We start from the raw sequence: 10,328 nt of genomic DNA, 5'->3' as shown, positions 1-10,328 counted from the left end.
AATAGATGTAAGCAGGCCCTGGAGTTAGATTACCTGAGCTTGCATCTGGGCTCTGACATCTATTATCTGTGTGCATCCTTTGACAAGTTTTTACTGCCTTGTGCATCAGTTTCCACATCTTTAAAAAGTGCATTTTAGTAGTCTAACTCCTAATATTCTTGTGAGGGAAAAATGAGATAATCAAATTTAAGTGCTAAGCATAGTTTTCTTTTATGTCCCTTACTTTTTTTTTTTTAATCTATTATATCCAACTGGAAAAGATTCAAATCCACTTCTGTAGCTATTGTACCTGATAAGAAGTAGAGTATAATGATTAAGAGCATGGACCTTGGAGAAGATGAGCTAGGGTTTAAATGCAGGCTTTGCTACTTGGTTTATGATCAAAGATAAATTATTGAATGTCAGATTTGTTGAAATCTGATAAAATAATAATTATAAACTACTCAGCCTGTTGCTTGGCCCATAGTAATATTCAATATTTATTAAATATCATGGGTACGTTCTAAGCTTTGCTTCAAAGTCAGCTATTTCTGATGATTCATCTTATATAGAGAGCTGTGGTCACTGACTTTAGTTTTGATAGCCTTCTCCCAATTAGCTTATTCAATTCAAGCTTTTCAAAAGCCCATGGTGAACAATCATTCTTCTTCCTGTCTTAGTTTTCATTGCATCACAAATAAACCACATGTTCTCAGCTTTAAATCACCTATCACCTATCTCTGTTCATATCTGACTCTGTGCCTCCAGAATCCTGTAATTTCTTGGTTTGCTTTTATGTCACAAGTGAACATACTTTCTTATAGAAATATTTCTAATGATTAACTTCTCCTACATTTTTTTCTTCATTAATTTTCATGCTGTTATGTCTTTGAATAACTTTCATTTATCAGTTATTTGACAATCTTTCTCTCCTATTTCAAGAGTTTGAATAGATTTCTCTCATAAGTGACTCTTTAGGTTCATTATATGGATGGATTTAGAAATTATTGTTTCCTTAGTCATGTTTTATGCACTCTTCTTAATAACTAGCCTTACAAGGTTTAAATTCAATTTTTAAATATGTTTTGCATTTAAACGCTATGGCTGAAATTTGTTTTATCCCCAGAATTCATATATTGAAGTCGTAACTCCAGTACCTCATAATATAACCGTATATGGAGATAGGGCCTTTAAAATGTAATTATGGTAAAATGAGCATATGGGTGGGCCTTACTCTAATATGGCTAGTGTCCTTAAAAGATGAGGAGGTTAGGACACAGACACACAACAGAGGAAGGACAATGTAAAGATACAAGAGAAGATGATGATCTACAAGCTGAGGAAAGAGGCTTCAGAAGAAATCATCTCTGATGATACCTTGATCATGGACTTCAATTGTCCAGAATTGTGAAAACATAAGTTTCTGTTGTTTAAGCCACTCAATATGTGGTGTAGCTTTACTTTTGTAGGATGCTGGTAGTCATTATCTGCCCCAGTCACTGAGCAATGCTCTTGGTTCCATGAAAAAGCAAATTCATAATACAAATAATAATATTGATTTTTGCTAATCTTAATTTTATTTGAATTTGTGTTTAGATGGAGGCTTCTTAGTTTGTGGTTCCTCCTCTTAAATTATGGAACCATTCTTACTGTTAATTGAAGAATGGGCCCCAAATGACCAAATTTGAATTATTCAATAAAGTTGCTATTAAACTAAACAAGATGAAAAAATATTAGTAGGAAATTTTGGATGGATTGTTTTTAAGTATGAAAACTACTGTGTAAGGCATTCTGAATTACCCACTAAGTAAATAAAATGTGTTAGAGAGAACATTAAATTAAAAAAAAAAGGAGAATTGATAAAATTATATAGAAATATGCAATCACAAAATTTAGAAAGTATTTTAATTTTAGTATATATGCAATTTTTTAACTTTAAATATTAGCCTTCTTTAGAATTAAGGGAGAAGAAAAAGGGACAATAAAATTGCTTCAGTGCTTAGCATTTTCTGGAAACCTTGGTTTAGCCCTGGGTATAAATTATCTATTATGTTTCAAGAAAAGTAACCCCCTGCCAGCATGCTCCACTTCTAGCTTTGGTCTTATAACTTCCAGCTAATCTTGTAACTTCAAGTGTTTCCCTTTTTTAAAACTATCCTTCTATAATTGTCAGAATAATCTGTTTACACCATAAGTCTAACATGTGATCATGTCATGTCTCCTATTAAAGTCTCTTTAATAGTGCTCTCTGCTCATAAAGTTCCTTCTTTAATTCTGCTGAGCTTCATCTGAAGTAACTGATAGTTTCACAAGGCGGACACCCTAGTTTTCTTTTCCTCTAATGTAGGGGGAAGCTCAACAGTCTGCATATTAATATATACAGGTATAACAATGCAGGCAATATTAATGCAGGTAATCTATAGACACATTGAGAAAGACCAGGTAAAATCAAAGCCCTCATGGATTTTTTTTCCTTACATGTTTTTGTTGCTATTCCCTATTTCATATTACTTATTTTCGGAACAAAACTACTGATAGTTTCTGTATGTTCCATTCCAAGTCAAGCTTCTTTGAATTTGCTGTTATTATTTCTTCTGTTAAACTTTCTTCACTCCTCTTCATATGTTTAATTGCTAGTCATCTTCTTTTTATAAATATATGAAAGTATCAAATATGGGCCCATTTTACATGATCTGTCTCCCCTCAACCATCTCCTGTAGGTTAGAAAACTGTCCCGTTTTCTTCACTTAAAATTTTTGCAACTTTTACCATTAGATATCGCAAATATCAGTTTACTTTTCTGTCCCATCTATCAGACCTTTAGTTTCTTAAAGGTAGGGCTAAATTTGATTATATCTTTAGTGCTTGGTATAATACCTTACATAGTAGGCAATCAGTATATGTGAAATACACTGCTTTTTTATTTAATAAATTATACAGACTATCATATTCAAATATTCAACCACATTTCTAAATAATATATTTTTCACACATATAATATAGTATTACTCTATAATAATAAAACTCTTAATTCACTACAGAATATAAATGGCCTTATAAGACAAAGTTATATATCTTCAAATATACATTCAACTTAAAGAATAGCACTTATGGAGTGAAAGTTGCCAGCAATTTAATAGAAAATAGCCAAAACTTTGCTGTTTGTGGCATGAAAGTTGAGAAACTAGTTCATATTTGTATGAACTAGAGATCTAGGTCACTAGACACTCCTTACTTAAATTGGAATTGGGCCAGGGTATAGGCTAACCAGCCTGCTCTCTAGCAAAATGTGCCATGGGAAGCTTAATGACCACAAATGATCAGGACTTCAGCTTTATGTCTCATCCAATAAGATCTCTTGTCTCTCAAGACACTAAAATGAAGAGTGAGTCATAAGGAAATCAATAGTGTTATATTCAAACAAAGCTATTTAGACCAAAACACATTCCATTTTCTCATTAGCCGTGGAGCCAAAGTGGGGGTAGGGAGAGAATTTTCATTCATTTAAAATTGCACACAGTTGGGACTGTAGCTTCCCACTGCCTGGTGAAGGCTCCAAAGTGCACACAATTAAATGTACTTTATTAAAACTAATTTTAAAAATACATGTTGTTTCTTCTCATTTATTTAATAATTGATTAATTGTAGCCTGCTTTACTTCTTTAGTAACATTTCCAGTTTCATTTGTTCTTTACATTTTTGAAGTTTGGTTGGCTTTGGGAATTGTATTTTAATTAAATTTTTTAAAGATTTGAGGAAATTTTAATTTCCTTTTAAAAATGATAATACATCAACTTTCTAAGCCATTAGTTGGGATATATGGCTTTAGTCATTAGTTGCGATATATGGATTTATTACTTCTCATTTATTATGCTTTCCCACACAAAACAGAGGTCCTATACCTAGTAAGGCAAGATGTTTGTTTCTATTCTTTCCTGGAAACTTAGGAATTTGTTCATATTCTAGTTTAATGTTATGCAATGAAAATATGTCACGTATATAATCTCAAATTTTATAGTAGCCACATTAAAATGTATAAAAGAAACAGATAAAATTAATTGTAGGACTACGTTGTATTTAACCGAGTATATCAAAAATTTTATCATTCTAACATGCAATCAATATAAATACCATTAATGAGGTATTTTAATTTTTTTTATTCGGAATAAGTGTTTGAGATCTGGTGTGTATTTTACACTTACGGCATATCTAACTATACTGGCCTCATTTCAAGTATTTAAGGATTATAGTAGTTGTGGACATTACAGTTCTACTTAATCTAACTATAATACCACAATAATACTGAATCCCTTTGGAAGTGGCCTCATTGGATTTCTGCATGGTCCAAATTTTTAAATCTCTTGAACGTTTCTCTCCCACCATCACTACCATCACCAAAACAACAACAAAAAGTATTATTTACTTTATTTCAATATAAAAAATCTGCAGATTTTATAGGACATGGTAGGTTTATGATCAGTGCTCAGAGAGAAATTAGCATTTGAATTAAGCCACATGAAGATAACGACAAGCCATTACCCATTTTAACTACTGCTAAATAGTGTTAATTGCTGGCTATAGACAACAAGCTGAGCAATTTTCTGTGTATTGCACAAACAGAACAAAACAAAATAAAAATTAAAAGAAAAGTATTATCCTCACTGCGATAACGTACAGTACTTGGTGGTATAATGTATCCCTCTAACTGTTGATTTAAGAACGTCCAAACCTGTAGAGAATTTTTACAAGATTTATTTGAGCCAAATAGAGGCTAAGCCTGGAAGCAAGATCTCAACAGACTGAGAACAATACTTCTTAGATAGGCAATTTGCAGCTTCTTTTATGCATTTGGAATGAGGGAGGGAACACAAGGAAGATTACAGGAAGATGAGAAAGTAAGGCAGGGATTGGATTACAGGATAGTTACAAAATTATGTGCTCTCTTGAGGGTAGTTAGGTTTCTGAAAAGAGGCTTTTCAAAGGTGTGTTAACTAGATGTACAGAAACAATGGACAGGGCTTAAGGCAAAGATAAAACTTTTACTAAAGTTATATGCCTGAGGCCTGACTACCCATCAGGAACTGCCCACTTATGAATTTATGACCAGATCACCCTGTGAAGCTATTTTCCATAGAACCTGTTTTTCTTCCACATAACATGCCATTTATGAAACTGACTGTGAACAGGTAATATATATGAGAAAAATAATATAATTGCTCATTTTTATTTTCAAATAACAAATTTTTGAAACATTTATACATACCTACATACAATTAGATGTGTTTTAAACATTTCATAAATTTATAAATGGATAAAGTTCTTGATATTTAAATTAGTTAGAATGATGTGTGGTTTAAAGGTTACAGGAACCTGAAAAATATAAAGCCTGGTTAAACTAATTCTATTAAAACTGTCCAAAAAAAGTAGTATTTATTACATCATTAGACTATGCTGACTGAGCTCATTTCTATCAATATTTATCGACATTTTATCTTTTAGTTTTAGTTCCTGAAATGATAGCTAGAAAAATATAGTTTCCATTTCCAATCAGTGAAACAGTAAAACTATAAACTGATCACATGGAAAAAAATGAAAAATATTTAGTTATTTAAAATGGTAAACGTGACCATTATAATTTATTCTTATTAACGTATTTTGTTAAAAATATTGATTTGATGTAGAACATTTCATGGTCTAGGATATAAGTTGATATTATTATTTTGGCCAAAGCTACTCACACACAGAGTCCTCTTGATTTCTTATTTTGTACAACAATCTGTTGATCAGTTTGGCTTTAGGACATGGACTTCGAAAGCCTGTAATGCATTATGTACATTTCAAAGAGAGCTAAGAGGGCGGCTTCATTTGCTATCCAATATATACTAGAACTTTATCTTTTTCTATCAGGTCATTTCTCAGCTCTAGCCTGGTTATTCACTACTGATCAAGATAACTTCAATATTCTCCTCAGCTCAACTAAATTTTAAACATGTTTCTTTCCTACTATAGGCCCCTGATCCCTCACACTCCTTTTCATAGAGGATTTACTTTAAAAAAACTTGCAATTATAAATTCTTTCTCTGCCCCTTTGAGACGTAAATCTTCTCCCAACCTCTGGTCAGTTTTACAACACAAAAAAAGTGTCTTTCTCAAGGACTTAGGAGCCATATTTTGACATATAAGCATCAAGACTGATAAGATTCCCACACACCAGTCTCTGTGAGATGATAGATACCTAACTTTGATAAGTGTCAGTTAGCAACCACAGGTGGCTTAATCATATCAACCACCTTCTCCCCTAATGTCCTCCAGTACTTTTTCACTAACTCATCCCAGTGCTTCATAATTCTTCTGCCTTCTGTTTCAAAAGAATTGGAATTGAGTTCAATATCTCTTGTCTACTGTAATCGTCCTAACCATTAATGCAGTGATCTTGAATAAAATCCTTTCTTCCTATTTAACTCTATCATATATTTTTTTCCCATCTAGTGCAACTTTGACACTGAAAAAAGCCTCACATCTGAGAATAGAGATGGAGGACCTGAAATTTACCTTATCCAATTAACTTGGGAAATTCTAAAATTATCTGTATTTAATCTAGTACTACACAGCTTGCAAGGCTGCTTTTGTGTGGAATTATAGGAGCATGGAGAAATGTATGGAAATAAATATCAACTGGTTGCCTTGATTACATCAGAGAAGTGGAGACACTAAGTGTGAAGGAATGAGAGAGTAGAACTTAACTTCTTTTTTGCCCTTATTTATATTCTTTTACCTATTAAAATTTGTATAAGGTATGAATCATTGGAGAAATAAAATTAAAAATAAAATGTCCTCCCAACATCTCCACAAAGGTGGAAGAGAAACGAAACAATTATATTACTGAATATACATTAAATCAGAGTGATGTATACCACAGGCAATCTACTAAGAGATTGAAAAGTCTAAAAGAAATTTTACACTTCTATATAGCTAAGCAGATACAACCTATTACACATATGTTCTTAAGATAAATAAAAACTAGTCCTCAAGCAAGAAGACTTGACACAATTTGCCACACACAGTTTATCCTACATTAATTTGGTAATTGAATCAAGCATCTATGCTAGTCGACTGGTTTTGTTTCCAGAAAGGTGTCTTTCTTATTCTATAGGAAAGAATTCAAGGGTAAAATGAACAGCTGGAAAACTTGGGTGTCTAGTGACCAGATTCTTGTTTTATTCCACAAGAGAGAATTCAAAGGCAGGATGAACAACAAACAGGAAAGCTCAAGATTTATTAAAGCGAGAGTACACTTTTGAGGTGAAGGGTGACTGCGGGCTTACAAGAGGGCAGTGGGACAGAGAAAGAGTGACCGCACGATGGCTAGTTATGAACTTTTTGTTCTCCCAGAAGATAGAGATCAGGAAAACATGGCACTGATGTAGCCGTGTTGTCTCCTCCCAGTAGGTAGGAAGCTCGGTTTTCTGCTTTTTCTTCCTCATATGGTGTTTCTGAAACTGTCATGGTGTCAGGTGCATGATGGGAGCTGCAGTATTTGCAATGCTGATGAAATTATAATGTTATAATTAGCCAAAAGTCGTACCTTACCAAAGATGGCACCTAGGCTGGAAAATACTGGTTTTGGCTTATCTCCTCTGCTGGGGCTAAAACACCGGGAAGTCTCAGGAAAGGAAAAATTTCTTAGGTCATATCCTGAAGATGGGGGATGGGGGATGGGATTCCTGCACTACCTGTCCTGCCTCAGTTTTATACAAAGGAAAAATAAACTCATATCTTTATGACAGGATGTAGTTTTGCAAATTGGAGCAAGATGCCTGCTCAAGTTAGGTTTCTATCCTTCCACAGAAACTGGGAAGTAAAGGCACTATATTCCTTGGATGTTTATATTCCAAATAGATAGTTCTCAGGTCTTTGAGAAAGATGTTATTGTGTCATAAAGCTGGCAAAAGGATTTAGCTTTTAAGAGGATTTACATACATTTCAAAGAAACAAACAAAAAAAAAACTTACAATTCCAAGTTCTAAAGTAAGTACTCTAAGAAAAAGGAGAGCAGAAAAATCCCTTTCCTTATTTTCAAAAGGGAGAATTAATTTGTATTCATCCTTACAGCACCACTATATTCCTTAAATAAATTAAAAAAAAAAAAAAACGGAAGAAAAATATAAGCTTGTGAGTTATCTATTTACAAACTGAAAGCATTGTCAACAGAATGATCCTGACTTAGTTGACTTTTAAGTATATATATGAAAGATCAGTGTTATAGACTAAATGTTTGTGTCCCACCCACCAAAATTTATGTATTTATGTTCCTGTAGAGTGATAATAGTAGAAGATGGGGCCTCTGGGAAGTAACTGGGTCCTGAGTGTGGAGCCCTCATGATTGGTATTTGCACTCTTAGAAGAACAGGCAGGAGAGAGTTTATTTTTCCTCTTTCTCTCCACCATGTGAAGACTCAATGAGAAAGCAGCTGTCTGCAAACCAGGAAGAGATCTCTCACTGATCTGCTAGCGTCTTGATCTTGAACTACCCAGCCTCCAGAACTGTGAGAATTTTTTTTTTAAATGAAGAAATGATTTAGAATTTTTCCCCCATCTACCTCCCCCCTCCTCCCTTCCCTCTGGTAACCACTAGTCCATTGTCCATGTACATGAGTCTCTGTTTGTTTGTCCTGTTCATTTGTTGCTTTTAGGTTTATATCCCACATGTAAGTGATATGTGATTTTCAATTTTTTCTGTCTGGCTTGTTTCGCTTAGTATGATTATTTCAAGGTCCATCCATGTTGTCATAAATGGCAGTATTTCATCTCTTCTTATGGTTGAATAATATTGCATTGTATATATGTACCACAGTTTCTTTAGCCAATCATCTATCGTAGGATACTTCAATTGCTTCCATGTCCCGGCCGCTGTGAATAATGCTGCTATAAACATCAGTGTGAAAATATCTTTTCAGATATGGATTTTCAAGTCTTTGGGGTAAATACCCAGTAGTGGGATTGCTAGATCATATGGTAGATCAATTCTTAGTTTTTTGAGGAATCTCCATACTGTTTTCCATACTGGCTGTACCAATTTGCAGTCCCACCAGCAGTGTATGAGGGTTCTTTTTTCTCTGTATCCTCTCTAGCATTTGTTCTTACTTGTCCTGTTGGTTATAGCTATTCTAACAGGTATGAGATGGTATTTCATTGTGGTTTTGATTTGCATTTCCCTAATAGCTAGTGATGTTGAGCATCTTTACATATATTTGTTGGCCATTTGTAAGTCCTCTACGGAGAATTATCTGTTCAGGTCTTCTGCCTATTTTTTGATTGGATCTCTTGTTTTTTTGTTGTTGTTGAGATAATTTTTTTTTTTTTAATCTATAGTATTTTTGTTAGAGCAGCCCAAAATGACTAAGACAAGTTAGAGATTTCCATTGCTTAGAGCACAGCTCATAAGACATTCCTCTACTAATCTATGCATTTTTGGTTTAAGTGATATAATTTTCTTGTTTCTCTACTTATTCTATAGCATTTGTTAAGGTATTTTCTATGAAACAAAACATATCTATAAGGAAGAAAAGAAAAATAATTTATAATCAAATATTGTTAACATTTTTGGTATATTTTCTAGTAGTATTTTGTATTTATACATTTTAATATACCTGGAATTATAGTGTAAATGTGTTTTTTTGTTGTTAGACTTTTAAATGCAATGTTATGTATGTTTTGATGTCTGCCATTAACTTTAAAATTCTTCAGATAGTCAATGTATTATATCGTCTAAGCTATGCTCTAGGGGCTGTTAGTTCTTAATCAGTAATTCACACTCCAGGAGTAGTCAACTAGCATTTATCAGAAACACTACACCACAGAGGCTGCTGCAATGAATAATCAAGCTATCTCTATGCCCCATCTGCACCAGCTGCTTTATGTAATATATGTTGGGACTGGGTTTTTATTGGCAAAATTAGTTAATTAGCAAAATGACTGTTAGAAATGGTATTGATGATAAATGAATTATTTAGAATATTGTAGAGGTACTTCCCTATCTTTGTATTGGCATGATATAAAAATTTAGGAAAAATCTTACAACGTTGGGATGGCTTCCTAGATTTGATCCATAAATGGTCAATTTTTTGATCTTGATCCTGAGAATTCTAGTTACATGGCCTTGATAGATGAATATAGTAGCTGGCTTATAGCCCTGTTTGCCTCAAGTGAAACTTTCATAGATGTTTTGAGAACTCGGACAAAGGCAGACAGGTAAGAGATTTTGTTTCACTATTACCTTTTAGAGGGATAATTCTGGAGGAGCAGGTACCTTTCACCAACGGCTACTGGTAAGTACTAAAAGTACCAAC

Source organism: Pteropus vampyrus, unplaced genomic scaffold, assembly GCF_000151845.1.
Source record: "Pteropus vampyrus isolate Shadow unplaced genomic scaffold, Pvam_2.0 Scaffold148, whole genome shotgun sequence".
In the NCBI taxonomy this organism is placed as follows: Eukaryota; Metazoa; Chordata; class Mammalia; order Chiroptera; family Pteropodidae; genus Pteropus; species Pteropus vampyrus.
The sequence above is the reverse complement of the archived record's forward strand: the minus strand, read 5'-3'. Positions refer to the sequence as shown.